Source organism: Ischnura elegans, chromosome 8 (genome assembly GCF_921293095.1).
Source record: "Ischnura elegans chromosome 8, ioIscEleg1.1, whole genome shotgun sequence".
Taxonomy (NCBI): Eukaryota; Metazoa; Arthropoda; class Insecta; order Odonata; family Coenagrionidae; genus Ischnura; species Ischnura elegans.
The window spans coordinates 91768958-91790520 of NC_060253.1; the positions used below are offsets into that span (position 1 = coordinate 91768958).

Sequence of the window (21563 nt, forward strand, 5' to 3'; positions counted from 1 at the left end):
ATTTTCCTACAGAGAAAGACCATCGGATCTGCTCAAAAAAGATACTGGATCGCAATAAATTATTCATATGAGATCATAAGGTTATCATCATTATAATCACACGTCAACAGCGAGTGAATCCACGTACTAAAATTTGTGTAATAAAGTCGCATAAAAGTTAGTTCAATTCGTTATTTCGAATTTGACTCCATCGAGCTCGCTCAGCGAAGAAACGGAGTCACATTGGGCTTATTTTTTTAAGAGATCATTAAGTTATTCATCTCTTTTATCATGAAAAAAATTCACAAAGTTACGCCGGAAACCATCAACGTCGAGTGAACATTGTTCGATAGTGGTACAGGACAAAAATGTGATCATACAGGATATACTACAAGCATTATGCACCATGCAATATTTTACCGTGTATTGGGGAACTAAAGTAAAATATAGCTCTTTTATGGACATCACATCGCTCAAAGTTCATAACTTTTGCAGAACACCATACTTGAATCCCTAATTCCATTCTCTTTTAACCGCGCACCTAGGGCAGGGAAGCAGTGGGTTGAACGGCTGGCTTCTAATCGCATGGCCACAGGTTCGGTTCTGGTTGAAGTATTTAGAATCAAAAATTATCACGAGGGAAATGAATTTATCCTTTAACTTGGCAATTTCACTTGCATGTGGCTTATTCCGAGATACCAATATTAATCAATCTCCGATTTGAATTTCTGATTAGTATCATCCCCTTATTATGAATTGGAATCATCTTTGTTCAAGTGTAAATGGTTTCAAGAAAAGATCCTCATATACCTTGGAACTCAAACTGAAACGAAGAAAATATCCTTTAAAACATCAATGGAGAGAAATAAATTGAGCATGTGGCCGCTTCATGTGAACGTCGAATTTGAGTCTTGACAAAACTCGTAGAGTGATTAGGGGCTAAATGTTCCGCAGTGAGACAGGCTGATATTCCAAAAATTTTGCATTAAATTAAAACTAAAAGCTAAGTAAAATATTACAATACTTCGCCACTTTAAATCACTAAAATACATGCAAAGCTCAGGTTGCTAATCAACCAATCCGCTATGAATAGCGATGAAGCCACATATTCCAAATCTCAAAAATTAACAGCCAACAATAAATTTCTAAACTGATTTTGAACTGAGATCTGAGTTTTAAACACGTCTTGCTCTTATATATCACAAGGGAGATAGTAGATTTAATAATATCGTAGAAATCTATGGCGAAAAAATTTTATGCCACACGTTTACAAATCGTAAATACGTTAACTTGGAAGACAAAGAAATTAGCACCATCGAGTGAAATTAAAAAAAAATATATTGCAAGGAAACGCTCTTTAAATGACATTTATGACAGTAGATGACTAGAGTTTGAAATTTACCTCATATTTATTATTAATGCTAAAATTTAATTTTACGCCAAACGAAATAGCTGCATCCTAAAAATCTACGCCAGGATAATTCTGGGGAATTCAGCTTATTGTTGAAGATGAGATTCCGGGAATAGCGAAAACATTTTATCGATAACTTTTTTAAATTATAATATTCAATCAATGGTTTGATACTTTAGCGAAAAAGCAAAATTCATTAAATTTTTGAAAGTTTGACGAATGTTCATTTTTACCAAATTACCTAGGCATGACTTTGACCCTGAATTTGAGCAGTTGTTTTTGGAAAAGACACTACACTATTAATCAATGTAGTATACCCAGAGGCAGAAAAATGAAAGAAAACCAGCTTTTATTGAAATTGAAGGTAGGAGAAAGACACGAAAATTATTTCGTAGATATATAAAGATCTGTGCTCTTTCCGTGAGAGTTTTTCAAAAAAATAAGTGTCGGCAGAAATCCCGGATATTTAAGAGATTATAAAAGCTCAGCTTTCGATTTATTTTTGCGATTCCACTTCCTGGTTCGCCGGTGATCGCATCCCTTGCCCTTGTTCCCTTATTTTCTCTTCTCGCGCTCGCTCAAGAGGCATTTGGAGCCCTGCCAGCTGATAGAAACATGCGGTCTCCTGTCGCAGAAGCACATAAGTTAAGACTAATGAGAGTAATTTTATGTCGGCGAAAAAAATTCCACTGAAAATTGAAGAGCTTCGGCGAGAATTCTTTACGGCGGAATTAATTCACTCCCGGCGTGAGATGTGTAGAAATCCCATCGATAATCAGCTAAAGTAATCGTCAAATTCATTTAAATGAGAAGATACGAGCGTTGGAACCATTTGAGAGAGAGTTTATCACTATAAAACGATTTCGGTATGCTTATAAATGAAGATCTGGTATTAGTTTTCTTGCCTTTAAACCTATTCTAAGCTTCGGAAACTTTTTTTCCTCTGAAGACAACCGTCTACCCTCATTCCGCTCTCATACCGCACTGGTAGATATTTTTTCCTTTTATAATGTCGCTCAACGTAAAATCTCATTTTCAATGTCACACTAATATTCTTAGCTTAGTCCTACTACTTACATCAATACTTCTCCATTCCCATATCTCATTTCAGACTTAAGTAAACCTCAACATTTTATCCTGTAATATGTCTTTAATCGGGAAAACGGGGTTCAAATTGGAGTCGATTGCAATTTACCTCATTTACTGCACGTCAAGGCCATAAGCACTCAATCAGGTACAAATTCAGTTAAATTATAAAACCGTCAAAATTTATAACTTTCACGATCTCTCTGCTTTTTATTATCTTCAGGACTGTATTTCACAATGCTAATGGATGCTAAAGAAATAGCGGTAGCCTCTTAAACGTCGAAAAACGGCAAAAACTTGCATGGTGAACAGAAATAACTATCTCCTAATAATGACAGCTGTCATATTCTAACTCATGAATTAATTATTGAATATTTATCTTTTGCGGTATAATTTATGGCTGAGAGATATGAAAGACACTAAAAACCTGACACTTTTAAAGAAGGGCATTGATTTAATGTAAGTTATTGTACTTAGGTGAAATATTCATTCGATATGTCACTATGGAACGCAGCAGGTTTCTTTTCTACGTTTGATGTCCTCAATTGATTCTTCCGACCCCCGAAGAGTCCTCTTCGACTGAAATGAATCCTAAATACAAGGCATATTTAACTATCAAGAGCTTAAGACATTAAGCCGATATGAAAGATCGAAGGTATTTCGACATGTGAATGTACATTTTACAGGTATCCAAGTCGATTAAATCGATGCTGCAAATCAGGAACAAGAGAATAGAAAATGGCTTCACTTAAAGTTTAATATAAATGCAAAATACGTTTTTAATGAATGAGATTGTTTAGTTGATCAAGTTAGACGGATCGTTTTTCAGTGAACATTTATGCTGGACTAAACGGGTCTTCTCTTAGAAAAACTTTACAATTTCTGCTGAAATTTATTAATGATTTAAATTCATCACGATGAATTGACCAACATAACCTCCGCTTCTATACACTGCTATATCAAAAAGGTAGTGGAACACTAGAATTTATGAGCATAATAAATGCTAATAATAAGGATAAAATTATAATCCGCACTTATATTTCTGCAAGTTGAACTTGAAATTAAAGACATAGCAGAAAACCTTCCTTCCTAACCTTCCAAACTTCGAAAGTAGTAAATTAATATTCATCGCACATACTAGGTCTAAAAGGTTACTTAAGGTTTTGCAAGAGAATAATTCAAGATAAATGGCTTGAAGAATGTAAATTAATAAATAAAAAATATACAACAGCCACGTAAAATTGAATGACGACAAGATAGTAACGGTCACTGTAAGAATTATTCTGCGAAACGCCACGTGACTATTATTTTCACCGCTTACGATTCAGTCAAAGCAGATTTGAGCAAATATTTTAATTTCGATTTCATGGGTTGCTTTTCCAAGTCTTTCTTACTTAGTGATATATAATAGAAAATAAAAAATAGTTAAATAATAAATATAAACAACCACACCTAGGATGCTTGCTGCTTCTGCGATCAATGCAAAGGAGAACACAATAAAGCAAGCGAAAAACCGCAAAAGAAAGCACAGAAGATAGGAGATATTGGAATATTTTTAATAATTACGAGTCAATATGGATTCAAGAATTGAATTTAGGTACAGAAAAGGAGCACGCATTACAGAAGCCATGGATGAGCCAGCGTAGGTCGGCTTCACAAGAATATTTCCGGCTAAAAAATGTTTTCTTTGAGTGTGCTCGGAAAATAATATTGCTACGGACCGTATTTTACGTCGAAGACTGTAGGAAGCCCCTTTTAGTCAGGTTTCCGCTTCAAAAGAAGCCGCTTTCACTTAAAACGCCCCAAACTCAATGAAGTACGCCGTACGGTGAACGAAATAATCAAATCTGTCCAGGAGAGAACATGCATCCTTTGAAGAAACCCTGCCGAAGTTCCACTCATTTATAGTCATTCCTTTGCGAAATTTCTCCCTCCCTCTCTGCAATAAATAACAAAAACTTGTGAACTGAGAGGAGCCCTAAAGTAGGCTAAATGATGACAGCATTAAAAGCTTACTCACTGACTTCAAAGAAATATCGGTAAAGAGCAAAAACAGTCTGATGTCGCGCAAAAAATATTACGTGGTCGATTTAAAAGTTATACTTGCTCCTGGTTACTTACACTGCATGAAATATACGGATAACTTGCTCGCAAGCGATTAAATATACCTTTTCCAGGAACAATATGCTTTGGGGGGCTAATCTGAATCGCATAATCATTTTCCACATGTTTTCAGCGATAGTTCTTAACTGTGATAGCTCAAGTAATGGATCACGGACAATATTTCAATATGCGTCCACTGATCTCTGCAACGGTCGTTGCTAATCAACACAGGCGTAATATCTATACTGCGAATGAATTCCCGGTAGCAAACCTGTACCCTTTGGCCTCCTATTAATAAAAATAATAAACACTTTGAGTATTAAAAGGGGAAATAATTAGAATAAATGGCCGTGCGACATTGTAAATGATCGCTAAAAGTTATCATTTCTCATATCTTTGAAACATCTAATACCATCTATTCCTGAACTTATATAGGGAAAATAACTGTATGATTAAGTCCTTAAGGCGATAAGCAACAATCAACCGGGCAATAATTCAGGCGATAGATCGAGCATTTAATTGGGAAAGTGAATGGCATAATACGTTGGATTAATTCCGATTTGTGACGATACCAAATTCACAAGCTATGAAAATGGTTCTAGCACTGTAGCACAACACACAATAAGTTTATTGGAGATAAGAAACAACATCCCCTGTAAATAAATTAGGTTCTTTCCATTGTTTAGTGTATTTTGTAGGCTAACTCTTGAGTTTATTTCGCAACGACAAGCTTCCTGTAATAAAGGTGGCAGTAAAATTGGCTGAATGGAGAAAATTTAAGTTTCTAAAATATAAAAGCATTGATTAAATAAAACATTACCTAGAACTATCAAATCATGTAATTGATAGATACGTTTGCATAAATTGTCGAGGGAAGTGCGCGAACTCAATTCTGCAATAAGTAGGTACAGTCATTCTTTTCAAGGAATTGCACATGAATATTAGAGTTTCAGAGAATAGTTTTTTCTCAGGGCTTCGAATGGTTACGGCGACCTCGGATTCATGCCACTTTAGGTATCCTCCAAATCTTTCGTTACCTCCCAGACATTCTGGCACACTATTGTTATTATGAAATAATCTAGACGGCATTATAATGAGGAGGAACTTCAAAATAGCCTCTAGCTGTGTGTTCCCAAACCACACAAACTGCCAAAACTCTCCCAGAAGCTTAATCCACGGCTCGCAATACTAAGTTTACGTTGTGTTTCTCCGCAAATTGCTCCGTTCCAATTCTTTACCAAGGATGCAATTCTTGTCTGCCTTGCACCTGTTCTGACCTCATTTCCAGTCATTTCGCCCACATTGTTTTCGTTCCTGAAACGGTGTCTTAATTAATGCGAGAACTGAGGCCGTAGCAAGTACCATCGTGTCATGCGTTGTAGCCCAGAAATTTTACCGATCGTGACCCTTAAAATCTGGAAAACCTCAAGTACTTACTTTGAAATCCGTCTTCTTTTAAAATCAAAATTTTTCAGTCCTTAATGAAAGAAGTTGAATAACACAAGGCGACGGTATTCATAGTTACTGCCGCAGATAGTCGTAGTCACTGCGTAAATCATCTTTTGGCGTGATTGAGAATTTTCCTCATGTCATACATCTATATCCATATAATATCCCGCAAGCTACCTAGAAGGTGAGTGGCAGGGGGTGTTACGACACCAGCCGTTTACTAATAAAAAGGAAGTACTCTAACGACATTATGCATACGAGGAAGTACACTAACGACTAGCATTTATTGAAATCCTTTATGGTTCGGGGGAAAAACGAATTCCCATATCTATCCGGTCGGCAAAACATCGCTCTTAATTTATCGCTTCTGTCGGACCTGGAAATATAGTGCGGCTCTAATATTATGTTGTGTGTTGTAATGTAAATTCATATATTCACCATCTAAAGACGACATTTTTTTAACCGGATTCATTCAAATTTAAATGCACCATTCTGATGCAATGTCTCTAGTCCTTTCGTATCAAACCAAACCATGCAGATCGAGGTGAGGAGAAGTTGGCCATTGTTTTGGCTTACAATCCAGAGGGATTTAAAATAATCCCTGTAGTAACTGTTTTTTTTCTTCCGCCCTCACTGGCGTACTCTTCTTTCAAGGCAAACATGACCTTGCTGCCTGCCGGCCCCTTATATAACACCACCATACCAGCACTTAACTATGCCTTTATAGTAACGCGTAAGTTGCGAGGCAACGACACTCTCACAGAGCTAAAAGCCGTGGTACAAGAGTCCTTGGCTGCTAGAAACCCATTAGCGTGCCTAGTTCCTATTGTGCCATCCACGAATGGAGTATTTTTGGGCTCAAGGGAACCGAGTGTGGAAAGACGAGGGGGAAGAATCAAACAGAGGAAAAAATGGGATATCCGAAGTTGAAGAGAGCATAACGGAGTTCGCTGGCACTAAGCAGCTTTGTCAGACCACCTCTTGGAACATAGGAACGTTCGGAACGACCAGAGAGACTTTCTCGATAAACGATTCAGTTGCTCAAAGTCTATGGGAGAATCCAAATTATAATCAAAGAACATTTCCGTTTTCACGCATAAAATATGACATTCCCAGAATTAGAGAAGTATTAAAAAAAAGAATAGCGATAAACACATAAGTGGTTTGCGAATCATCGCAACCATTTCCAAAGATCGAAAAATTATTTTCACAGTATTGGCGAAATTTTCCACCGACATAATCTTAACTGTAATACCAAATAGAACTTTGAAGTGAGTGCATGCATAAGTTGAATCATGGATTACTAGGACTAACAAGGTAGATATCTTATCAAGCTATAGAACCAACCATAGGAAAATCCTCGAAGAGCGAGGTAACACAGGGGTAGGAACTGGCTCCCTACTAGAAATTTGTGGATTTCACGCGCCCGTAGCGTCGCAGAAGGCTCTCAGTAAAGTGAACTCTATCCTCACCTATCCAAAATGTGAGCTGCATCATGAGAGAGTGATTGTTAACCTTCATGTATATTGCAGTCTTTTAAAATTGCAATAATTCATGCGGCAATATTATCATTAGAAACAGGCGTTTAAATTCCAAAATGGAAAGAACATACCTCTGGCAGCGAAAGAATTTATTTTACTTTTTTTTATTAAATTCGTGTTGAGAGAAGTAAGATATACCCTTATGGGTCATTACGATATCTCGTGATGCTTAGCTTCGATAACTAAAAAAACGCTATACTTAGGTAAGAAGGAATTTTGATTGCTTCCCAGCTATCTGTGACCTTAAAAGAACGACATCAAGAATTTACTAAAAGCAGGTCCACCAATTTGTCGAAAAGTCCATTCTTACCCGGAGATTTCACCTAGAAAGCTGCATCTCACTCAACTTCTTTCCGCCAACTCCTTTCCAACTCCTCCAGTGACGTACAACTAAAATTCCGACCGGGCACATAACGTTCCTCTTTACGTCGTCGGCATTCTAAAAGCTTCAGTTTCTCAATATCTTGGGCCCAGGAATCCAGTGTTTTGGCCTAAAAGAGAAGTTAAGTACTAGGTTGCCTTGCTAAGTTCAATTTTACCCCATATTGGAGACGATGAGGAAACATTTTATCCCTCGAGAAGGGTCAAATTTTAAAGATACTTTAGGTAGTTGGGTATGACCCAATTCCTAAAACACTTGCTTTTCATGGATACAATCAAAACAAAATGTGATTTTCACAGAATTTGAAGGTTATAGAAGAGAGAAGTTTTTAGTTCTAATTTTCAATTTGTCGAACATTAGCTAAATCCAAAGCAATCTCCATAATTTTCAGGGGTCTGATGTTGTGTTTTGACGAAAAATACTATGACATTTATTCGTTCTTAAAATGTACGTAAACGGTTCGAAAAAAAACAACCTTTACGCAAAGCCTTCAGGGATAAAATTTCCTCACTACTGGGAGAAAAATGCTTTTCATAATAAGAAAATCTGCATGTTTAAAGCATGCAGTACCATGATTTTCAATCAATTACTACAAAATACCACTCTTTTATGGATAAAATAACATATATGTTTCAATAAATTTTATAATATATTTCAAACACATGAAAACATTTTTAGTACAAAAGATTAGTTGTAATATTGTTCTATTACATGGATTTCCAGTCTCTTTAGCAAAACATTCATCTCTCAAACTGAAAAACGTTCCACTTATATGTGTATGGACACAATTCCCCATGATAATAGGTACAAACAAGGTCGCTCGCCAGAAACAAAACACCACGTTGACTAGACCAGTATCGAGAAAAAGAACGAAGCACATAGATTTAGTGCCAGTGAAAGGGAAAGGAAAACAGAAAAAGATCTGGAAGGGTTTCTTCAAAAGGAAAAAAAGGATTGAAAATACTCTTCGAGTGGGAACGGGTCAAATGGAAACGCCAGTGATGATTGGAAAATGAATTTTTAACGATTTGAACTGCTCCAGAGAAACTCAGAGAGTGACGTCTAACGTTTTTTTTGGCGTTTTTTGACATTGCTGCAATCCTAAATAGAAGGAAGATAAATTTTGAGAACGATAAAACCGGGTGGAACTCAAGGAACACGTCCAAGTTCTAACGCCGAGTGACATGAATATAAATCAGCATCTAAGCTTGGATATTGGCATGGGCTAAGTATCTACCGAGTGGTCAAGGACATTATCAAGAAGCACTATTCTATGGTGTGATTGTATGACCGATAACCAATAATTAATTTCAATAAAATGCTTAGTTATTATGGTAATAAATTTACCTTTAAGTTTGACCTCCAAGGGATATGGTTATCGTGCAAACAAGTTATAGGGTAAATTTGTGTATCTACTAATGCTGGTATCCTACGATTTGCCATGAAAATTAAAATACTCGCAAGTTTCTATGCACGAAAGTAGTGGAGCATATGAAGAACCGAGGTAAACCAAAAAATAAATAATAAACCCGATGAAAACCCACCCCTAAAAATATACTTTATGGAAGCCTAAAGGTACAAGTATTCCGTTGTTTCTCCGCAGAGTCCGATACCATGGCCCTAGCTCGTTAAATGAGTCATTAGTGAGAACAGTATATTTATAAAAATAATCAAAAATTACAATCGTCTGGTACTAAATGTTATTCAATTTCTAAAATTAAAATTTCTGTGAAATGCGAAAACTGAATAGAGATATAATTTTCATTTTGAAAAAAAAATATTAATTAAACTTTTCATACGTTCTAGAGCAAGTGTCAAATAATAGAATAAATATTTTATAATTAGCGTAACTGGCAATTTCCCGCAATTACCAAGAGAATTGATAGAAATCTTGAAAATGTATTTACATGTTGGAATTCCACAATAGCAATCCTGAAAAAACCTAAATCTATAGAGAGGAAATATGTTTTGGCAAAGAAATAACGCATTAATAATACCAACAATAATAATAATTAAGTAACTATTTAATTAAAAAACTTGCGTCATATGATAAGTATTATCCAATTACACTCATACGATCGTGCCAGAAAAAATATTGGTGAAATAAGATGAGGAGGAACTTTGAAGGGGAATAGCTAGTCATAAACGCAACAGTAGATTGACAATTAACAAAACGTATATTACCCACGCAAAAAAATAGCAAGAGAGTTTCTTAACAATATCCAGAGATTTAAGATAATTAAATCGCTTGTTTGGCATCCTCAATATTGGGGCGTATTATGGAGCGCATTACCATGAGAATATAACGATTCATTAAATGAAGCTTACTTCAAAGGCTTTCCTTTAAATAAGGTCTCAATCGAATACAATTGACGGCGCGTTCCGCTCGTTTCAGTATCTTTGCACTCTTCAAGCAAAAGCAAGCGATTTTTTAGAGAAGCATCATTATGAAATGCATCAAGAAGCTCGATGAAATATTTTAGATGCAATCACTAACGAGAACAATGTTCTGTCAGATATGAAAATGTGGATCTCATCTGAGATAATTAAAATCATTTCTAAAGGAAAAATGGCAATGTTTTGAACTTTTACAAGATTTTTATTGGCCATAAATAAACTACATATGAAATGAATGTTGTCCCATAAAGCTATGACAATCGATGAACTAGCAATGCATTGCAATCAAAAATGTGTATTTAGAACTAGTATCCTGATATTTTTTCCATACCATCGAAAACAGCTCTATACAGCCTTTTACAGCGGGGTTATTAACATGTTAACAGTTAAATGTATACGATCACCCATGCCCTGAATAAGGGTAACTTCCCCAGGCGGGACTCGAACACACGACCTCCTGTTTGGCACGCGAGGACTTTACCACGCCGCCACCGAGGCCGTCAAATTTTTATTGCTTATAACCAATTTCGATGTCCCAAGTCATATCTACCCTCTGTCCTTTCCTCATGTTTTGTGAATCCATATAAAACAGCGGCAAAATACAATAAGTTCTTGGCTCCTAGAAACCCGTTAGCGTGCCTAGTTCCTATTGTGCCATCCACGAATGGAGAATGAAATTGCGAGTGGATTGCTCAACGAAAAAGAGCATTTGCAAAAAATATTTCATAACATGCAGGTTAATTGAGAAAATAAGGTCTATCGTAAAATCTTGTAAAAATCTATAATACACATCATTACATAGCGAAATAATATTGTAAAATTATATGAAATTTGGTCTGAGATAATGTAACATGGAGGGAGGGTCAGCTCTACGCCCACGCGTACCCAGGATTAAAGCTAGAGGGGGAGCAAGCCGTGGTCGTTCAAGTTGTAACGCATAAAATATTATGAAACCAAAATTTCAAGAATATTACAGCAGTGCTGTGTTAATTTTTTTAAATTATTTGCTCAAAATATAATATTTTTATTTTTATTGCATTTTTTATGCTGATATCACTTTTCATGAATTAAAAAAAGTCTGTTCACAACTTCGGTATTGAACTAAATTTTTTTTGCTTTAAGGGGTGGGGGAGGGCAGTTGCCCCCTGCTGGGTATGCACTTGATCACAAGCACATTTGCGATGTGGTTTCGTTGATATCGGTTGTTATTTCTATCGCACGTGGTCACGCTCCAAAATACGGGTAATAAAATCAAATTTTTATACGCTGATTAACTGAACTGGCCAGAATTTGGTGAGAAATCAGTGTACTGCGGTCTTAGTGTGATGAGGACGACGAATCTTCCAAGGATAGGGTCATACGGTTCGGGAAAAGAGAATCTCGAGACATCATTTTTCAAGTAATTAACTGCGGTTGACACGACGCTAAGTAGGTGTATAAAATGCCCAAAAATGTAAAACTAAGGGTATATTCCTAGGATAGTATACGGTTGTTTTAAAATAACACATAATCGTAGCACGCCAGCAATACCAATGAATCAAGTACTAAGTTATAGCTGCGAGATCCTAATCAATACGGGTTGCTTCGGGTGGATATGTACTAAAGATCTAGATGTCATTCATGACAGGTCTTTCTTTTCTGATGAAACAGTAAGAAAAAGTCTTCATTAATACTTAAGAGAATAATTTCTTTAATCTGGAGAGTAAGTAAATGATAAGATGCAATGGAACTATAGGAATGACAAATCATGAATTAAAGCGACGCTATGTGTCATTCAAGCCTTATGCGAGCATCAAATGTATTGATACCTTTAAGTGCAATTGCTTCGACTCCCAGACACTCTCTCACCAGTGCCATGCTATTTAAGTATTAGTTCACTATAGGAATAAAGATACAATAACGGATTTGCCACCCCATTCATGCCATTTCAAGGATCTAATATGAAAATTATTAAATTGGCATATTCATCTAAATCCCACGGGAAATCTGTACTTACTGCATTTACAAAAAAAAATGGCTTACCGTCAAAGGTATGATACATAAATATGTGTCCATTTTGCTCATAATAATGTTTCCCTTCTATATCAAATATTGGGCAGAAATACATATCCTGTGTACGATTCATCAATTAAGCGAGATAACAAAGTCGTCTGAGGAGACTTAAAATGAGGGTAGGATAAAGTACCGCGTACAGCTAGCAACGCACTCGTTTAAGACCTCACAAGTGCACCTTAATTGACGGCCAAGGGATTACTCAATCACGTCTCCTCATCATGAGTTCACTTAAAGCGCCACCTCTTCGTTTCTCCGAAGGAACTCCCCTCCCACCCGCAGACACCGCCCGTGCCGTCCCAGTTTTCTTCCGCGAGGGTCCACCGGAGATTGAGAACAAAATGAGGAAATCACAGGTACCCAGGAACATGAAAATTAAATATTTCACCAAACAAAGAACTGATTGTGAGATTAAGAGAAAATACGCCCCTATTAATGGAACTTTAGACGGGTAAACAAGATAATTAATATCAATAAAGAAGCAAAAGCACGTGCTAAATCATCTCTAATACTCTTTCAATTAAAAAATTGGTGCAAAATTAAAAGTTATTGTTAAATAAATTGAAAACATTAAAAATAAAATTGAAAAAATAGAGTAATTAAAAAATACAATATGATCGTCAGTATAATAAATAGAAAGCATGAAAGTATACTCCACATTTATGCGTAATTTTGATTTGGGAGGACACAAACATAATTTTTTGTCCAAAGGGCATTTGCTTAGCATCTGCTGCCTACTCAATGTTACACGATTCTGGAAGAAACTTCATAAGAGATTACAGGAATTTTCGAGTAAAATCCATAAAATTGGCAAAAGATTTCAGCATGAAACCCCAATTAAAATATGAGTTCTCAAATAAAATGATTTATTAGAAACATTGCTCCAAAAATTCAATTCTTTTTCCCAACGATATAAAGATGTGCAACTAGAAGAGCATGTTTTAAAATTATTTTCTTCGTTTTTCGGTAAACCGCCAACAATCTGTCTCTGTGTCGAATTAAAACTAATGGATTAAAACTCATCACAAAATTTTCAGGGCATACAAAACTAACTCACTCTCTTCATGTTAGCCTGTGTCTTAAATTTAAGTTTTTTAAATTAATTGAATTTAATATTAAACTTTTAAATTAATTCAACCTCATTACTCTCTCACGTGAATGTATTTTTTTATTTTCGAGAGAGGAGTAACAGTTGAGAAAGGCTTATCATATACGCACGACTATAATTTCGTGATAGTGACGCGAGTTTTCAATAAGCGATCCGTCGCGAAAAAAGACAAAATACGACCGATCGAAGGAGAGTGATGCTTCTACTTAAACCCTCATATGGCATCTTCCTCGCACCGTGTAAAGGCAGAACACGCAAAATTCGCGAAGGGAAAAACAACGTCTTCGAGACGGGCAATCGGCATCCCTACTTCCCTTTTTGACAAATGGAAATACATCTCCCAGGTGACTTTGGGCCTCATCCAATCGCTTGTTTATAAGTCCTTCCTCCTCTATATCTCCATCTCTTCCCCGCTTAACTATTTTCCACTGCCTGGCCCTTTCCTCGCCTCCCCCAACCCCCTCAAGCGCGGGTCCCGCCGGATGACAAAACAGAGAAGGGAGAGAAAGAGAGCCCCTTGGCGACCGCTTTTAGAGGCCTTCCGGGAAAAACATGTAGTGTGGAGAGCGACTCCTCCCTGCTTGCCTGGCCGTGAGAGCAACAGCAGTGCCTGAGCTCCGCGAGGGAGATGCCGCGAAATTCACGGGGAGTCTCCGCTACAGCGGTTAGGGGAGTTGAGGATGGTGGTGGGGGTTTGGGAGGGGAGTTAAGGGAGGCAGTGGCGGGAGAATGTGGCGGGGATGAGAGTTGGACGCGGGGGAGACGGAAATACTAAGGGTTGCTTAGGTAAGGGGAAGGAAGAGAGAGGTTGTTGATGACCTTGCAAGCATTCTCTCCAATTATGGGCCATTGGGGATATTGGGGAAGAGAGTAGTGGCCTAGGTGGTGGAGCGCTACGTAAGATCCCAGGTTGAAATACAAGGTGAATCTTTTTGAAAACCCCAAACAAATGAGATGTGGTCAAGGGAAAGGAAATGATCACCTCCCCCTAAATGTGTAAATTTCATATACCTCTGGGTTAGTTTGGTATGAGATGTACCCTCACCTATACCAACCAAGTTACGGGTTAGTGCTGCCGACGAGGAGTAGAAGCAAAAATAAAAGGAAGCCTAAAATATGAACGTAAATAATTTGGAATTCGATCAAATAAAAATAAATAAACGGACGGAATTGAAAATAATGCAAAAAACATTATTACAGTGAAAATCTAAAGGAAGTTGGCAAAGAAGTAGCTCGAAAAATTATGAATAACAAGAATTATGCTCACAAAATTCAAAAATATAATTGCCTGCATAACTGCATAAATTTTCTGGAAATTTTTGTACCACTCATGTCAAAATAAAAGAAAATTTCCAAAGCTCTTACATCATATTTTAGGTTTTGATGCTACGACTGTATGATTCACCTTATCTTTTTAAATAAAATGATTTAAAATTTTCAAGGTCGTGGACTTAAAACGACGTAAATTTTATGGATTCAAATTCCGAATTGTCCTTCGAATTGCAAATTGCAAAGAAACATAGGATAATGAATCTTTGCAAAAGAGCTAACTTCCGTGAAATTCATAATCATTGATGAGACACAATGGGGTCATCCAACTCTGAAAAAAAATTTAACTAGTTTATCCTGAATTGTATAGTTTCTCAACGTCACAATTGATGGTCTCTTTCATGATGGGTTGTTAATATCCCGCAAATAAGGAAGGACCGAGCAATGATGGATTTTTGGTGCCCAACCGGAGATGATGTAACCTGGATATTCACAATCAAATTATGATACGGGGAAAACAAAGATAACATTTAGAAGCAGCTATGAAAGATAAAATAAAATTCGCTTGGCAAAAGTATCAAGGGATCCAACAAAATTAATTAGTTTTCACTCCACTCCTCTCTAATAATGCCCAAAGAATTAAGGCTTCACACTCATCAGGCACGAAAAAGTTCGCAGAAAGTGATGCAATCGGTGATGAGATGTTTGTCCGCGAGTAAATCCGACGAAAATCAGAAAGAAGCCTGCCACAAGGCAAAGCGGGAAAGGACAAAGGGTAGGAAAATGGCCGGGGAGAAGGGAAGACGAGGCATAGGGAATGCAAGCGGCTAAGGCTGCTAAAATAGTCGTTCCGGGTCGTCGTAAAAAAGTATTAACCGGGACGCGGAAACGGTGAGGAGTTCCGAGGACAGGAAGCAAAGATGGAAGAGTGGAGAGGTTTCTCTGACAGAGCTGTGGTCGCGAGAGGAGTAAATGAATATTTGGCCGTTGCGTCCTGTTTACGCGCTCGTTTATCCGTCCCGGTCTCGCACTAAAGACCTTCAAAGCGAGCTCGCCGAGACATTCGTACAGAAGTCTTTTAACAGACCTCGGTTCTAGCAAAGATTAATTTTTCAGACAACAATCACCACAATTAGGTTCAGGGGTCATGAGAAGGAGTATATTTTGCTACAGTAATTACGTGCGGTTGATTCAACTTAAATGAAGCATTCTTAATTATTGCATAGAAATAATTCCATCTACGTAATTCATCCTTATTTTCAGACACATTTTTATGAAATTAAATTGCTCTTGAAGAATAAAATGTAGGTTTTGAAGTTTCAACAGAATGGAGGTTTTTCTGTATTCCTGCAGAGGTTATAAGGAAAAATGTCTTCAGAAGAGAAATGGATTCCTTTTCGTAGTTCTTGTTGGCTATTGAAATTATTTCAATGCAAGTACAAAAAATGTCACCTATATTTAATAAAATGGCGATAAGGTTTACTTAGATTCGATAGAAATTAATGCAATTTAGAATGGTCAGTCAATTTTTTTCATATCGACTCTATATTATACTTATTTATTCATTAACAAAACCTTGACAGTTATTCTACAAGCCGAAAGCTTGATCGATAATGTCGAAAAAAGAATGATGCATTATACTAAGTCGTATTCATTTCTCTGATAGGAAAAAAATAAGGTTATCGTGCCATCTGTGTTTATCCACCGAATTGTACAAATATAAATTAAAACACTTGCATACGCAAGTTTATTTCAAAAACACCTGGTACAGCAAAATAAGGAAGTGGGAACGACATATATCGGAATTTTTGTAGGAGTAACGACTACATCATTTCGAAGTGGATCCGTTTTAAGACCTTAGTAGGACGTAACAAACCTCTTAGTAAAGACCATTTGGAAAAGACTCTTCCCCGGGCCTTACTCCGAGGCCAACTCCCAGCCTCACAAGTTCAGTTCCCCGAGAAGAAAGCCAGAGGGTGGCTAAAATGGAATGCGTGAGTAACCAGGACGTTGGGGGTGGGAGGAGTGTTGCGAATTCGAGCGTCGCCGGGCCTTTTCGAAAATAAAGGAACAAAAGAGGGACGGACCGCAACCTCGCGGTTGACACGTTCGATGTCCCGATGTCGAAAAATAAACTTTTCCCATGGAACATATAATTCAATCTCGCGGGCTTCGGTTCCTCCGACTCTCTCTCGGTATATTTTTGAAAACAGCTCGAGTCTCGATGGTGATTTTGATCGTTTTTTCCGGGTCCGGCGTTAAATATAGCAAAACCTGAGGCTTTCGCCGGGAAATGGCGGCGAAAATTTCCGTGGACAAGACGTTTTGTTTCCCAGATCAAAAATGGAAAATCCTCTTCCGAGAAAATTATCTGAAAGGTGTATTTTCCCAATATATTTCGCAACACTCATGGCTCATCATAATTATAATAGGTTAAGATTTTTTGATAGGGAAATACATGTCTGTATGTCTGATTGAGCCTTTTTCTTCTGCATATCAAACGGTTGACCTCATTTTATCTTCCTCTTTAGCTTTTAATTGATTTAATATCCTTCTCTCTTTTAGCCTCCAGTGATTGGAAAAAGAATAGCTAAGAAATGCTGAGCTGGGTCGGCTACCGGAGAAGAGAGTTCGATCATTAAATGGAGCATTAATTTCGTTTAAATTTAAATAAGAAAAGCATTTTAAAGTCGGTACCTATATTTTTGGCATCTTTGGAATAACAAGAGCAGACTTCATAAAAGTATGCGTATCTAATATTAATTGTGACCTACAGTTGAAAAAATAAGAATAATTTTTAAAAATACAGGGAATGTTCATCATTCTGACCCAATAGCTTCTTCTGAATGAACCACTTACAAGCGAAAATAAGAGTCAAAAATAAAAATATTTCAGTAATGGACTAAAGTAAAGTCCGAGAAATACTCATGGTTAGACTCAAATAATATTAATCGCCTAGACGAGATTTAAGGCATATACTGATTCTTATATGGCGAAAAGAAAGGAAAAACAGTGGTAGATTTAAATTCGAAACATTAGGAGTATTTTAAATAACGTAATTTAAAAGATATGCTCCCCCTAAAAACACTAAATTACACGACGAAAGCCCAAGTAAAACAAGAAAAACATTTAAAATTTGTGTCAGTTTCTCGTATTATCTCTGCAAAATGCAATACCATTCCCCAAGCAAAACAACGACATAAAACCGCAGCCTTAGGAAAATACTCCTGAAGAGTATGCAAGGTTACGAAGCCTTTGAGGATAAAAACAAGAAAATGACAATAAATCAAGGCAGAATTTGTGAGAAAGAGTAGTTTGGTACTCAGACAAAGGATAAAAAATCTAGGTTGAAGAAATATCTTATCTATTTATAGCTCCAAAAATTAAATATGAGAAGAATAAAATTGTAATCGTATAATTCCAAATGCCTCAAAAGTTTTGACATAGTATTTCATTCATAATAACTGAATAAATCTTATAAATGAAAGAGTATATCCATATGGATTCAGTTCCGACAGACTTTGATTCATAACTACTTCAACGACTTCAATAAAAATAAGTCATGTATTTATATCGAACTGCAATCAAGCGAAACCGTTATCATTGACCGAACATTGGCTGATGTTTTAGCTACTTACATGCTGCAGCAGTATACCTTATGAGAATTTTTCTGACAAACACAAAACTGAGGAGAAAAAAGTGTCTTTATATCCTTATTCTACTCTCAAATCACCTCTCCTCGATACCAAAATGAAATATACGCAGAGGGGAAAAGAAACGCAATGTAAAAAAATACGACAGAATTAGGTCGAGAAGAAATAGAATGCCAATGCATCAATAGCACCCTTGGGTAAAGAGCATCGTGATTCTTGAGATTATAGTTGATTTTGGGACTTAAGTTCATAACAATCGAACAATAAAGTTAATGTTTGGGAAGAACTATTTGGCCACATAGGTGAATGATGGAATCCTCAATTATCACCAACCCCACGGGCCAACTTTTTTAATTAATGTATAGGTGCTAAAACGGGAACTTACGAGTGAAAGGACGGTGCGGAGATTTGCGGAGATCACAGCGCGTCAGATGTTAATATGAGAGATTTGGAGAGCGAATAATCGGATGTTATCATCATCATCGTATGAGAAGGGCGTGGGCATGAGTTGAGTAGCGAAAGCGATAGATATAATCAACGAATTAGAGGGGGTGAGTAGACTAGTTTAAAGGCTGGTTAAGAGAAATGGATCAATAATGTCGCTTAACACCAAGATGCATGCACCGTAAATGGATTGTAACCGTAAAAGCGATTCGAAAGTAATAGAGAAATGAACCACATAATGAAGAAATAAACCACAGAAGCTAAAACATACACAAAAACGGAAATGTAAGAATATAACATGTATTTAACGTACTGTACTTTTATAAACTAAAACACAAACAATAACATAACTGATAACTTCAGGCTTAACTATGTGAAACCTCTCCGTTATGAAAAATAAAAGAATAAAACTTTGCTAGGTTCACTTGTATATTTGAATAGACACGACCCGGGATTCATAACATAGTTACATCTTCAGGTACAGCTTTAGATGTAATTGAAATATTCTGGTGAACTTAACAAAGTTTTATTTTTTTATTTGCCAAAAGCAAAAACATTTCACTGAAAGTAAATGTAATTAAATCAATTAGGAAAAGGGTTGGTGGGGAGGCTTGAGTTTTGGCTTCTCACCGGGTAGGGCCTGGTTGATATACCGGCGGTGTTGGAGATTTTTGAGAGACTGACCGATGCCTGCTTGAGAGCTTTTTGGAGAGTACTTCCTGTACATTACTCCGCCCGTCAGATGAGACGTTATGCCATCCCGTTTGCCGCATTTCGTTATAAGCAAGCTTTTGCCATTTCTGGGTTTCTTTCCACCCGTATTTCCCCACCCTTACTAGAGGAAAAATAGACCCAAGCTGTCCTCCGCAATATGTAAATATCAACGTACCAACTACGATCAAAGCAAATGAAATAATCATCGAGGCAAATCAACTACGCTGAAAATTTAATTTCCAATACATGTTTGTAATACGCAACTTGAACTACTCCTACCCCTCCTGTCGTTGCCATTATCTTTTCACTTTTTCCATGAATCAATAAAAATTGATGATGACCCCGCGATGAGTATTATTCAAATACTGTTCAAATAGGACTACCTAAATACAAGCTACTTGTCGGATAAAGCATCTCTCTCTTTCCTTGGATATCGGCTCTTGCTATTCCTATCGGCTCTCATTCCTTGCATCACGACAAATAACAAATGTGAGGTTTTATCGAAGCAATAATTGTCAAGAAAGACTCAATTGTCAAAAATTGACAATTGTTTAGAAAGACGCTTATACCCCCTAATAGCATTACAGGATTAGATGAAAAAATTCTTGCACATTAACAATTTCAAACAGGTAAAAGTCCTCAAGGGATACAAAAACTGAAATAAAACGTCTTATAAATATATCCCTGTCGGCTCAATACATCTATAATCTTGAACCATCTTGACGGTCAACAATCTGATAGAAATCCGACACATGATGGTATTACCAGCTCATAAAACTTTTATTTATCCATCACATTGTTTGAAGCCCAGGCTTGATGCAGGTAAATCTCTCAGTATTTAATCCTCTAAATACCGACAACCTAATACGATCAAATAAAATGAATTTATCAGCGTGGTAAATCAACTCTGCTAAAAATTGAATTTCCGGCACGTGCCAATTGTGGGTAACTTGAACTATATCTTCCCCCTCCTGACATTACCATTTTCTTTCCAATTTTCCATTTAAAATTGGGGGATTTACCTCCAACTTGCAGGTAACTCCTTTGATCCTAAGTTATTTGTATTACACCGGCAAAACAAAGCATCAAATCAAATACTGAGATATTCCATCCATTATAAAAACTACCCAGCTCCGCGCATTCACAGAAAACGTTCGCGGAAAGAAACTAGTGAAACTGAGGGAGAAAATTTTTTTGCCAACGAGGGTGGCCATATCCATGATAAAACAACAAATGGTAATTTCCACGCTGTAATTCACACTCAACTACCGACCATGGTTTCAACATGTTATGCCATTTTCAAAGTTTAAAAATGGCATAATACGTTGAAAGCATGGTTTGAAATGGTTAAACATGTTGAATCAAGATTTGAAAATGACATAAGGTGCTAAAACCATGGTCGGTAGTTGAGTTTTGAATTAAGATGTGGAAATTACCCTTTGTAGTTTTTTATCATGGATATATCGATGGACACGAGAGAAGATTGGAGGCTTTCGAGATGTGGGTATGGAGAAGAATGGAGAAGGTGAAATTGACATAGAGGAAGAGGAAATACGAAGTTCTGAACATGGTGGGTGAGCAGAGGCAGCTTTTCGATGAGATACGGAGGAGACAGAAGGCATGGATGGAGCGAGTACTTAGCGGGGAGGAGATGTTGAAAACAGTGTTAGAGAGAAGAATGTTAGGTAAACGAGGGAGAGGAAGGAAAAGAATAGGGTTTTTATAGGTAATGAAAGGGAGTGGGCCATATTGTGAATTGAAGGGGGAAGGGGAGGCTTCTAGAATTCTGCGTAAGTACTCCATGGAAACCTATCTTGACCTCTTCGGTCCTGGTGCACTGTATACATCACATCGACGAATGAATTTTTCACTGTTTGGCTAAGTGAAATATCGTCATTGCAATTAATTCACTGCTTCGTAACAGACAGCAGCATCATAAAGAAGCACGATTCACATGAATCGCTTGCGTTTTTTT

At 37.0% G+C, this 21563-nt stretch overlaps 1 protein-coding gene across 2 annotated transcripts in view; it reads left to right on the forward strand.

Moving 5' to 3' along the window:
• Positions 1 to 21563, forward strand: part of LOC124163485 (sarcoplasmic calcium-binding protein 1) — a 230755-nt gene that overhangs the window by 155491 nt on the left and 53701 nt on the right. The gene's annotated exons all lie outside the window — the stretch shown is intronic.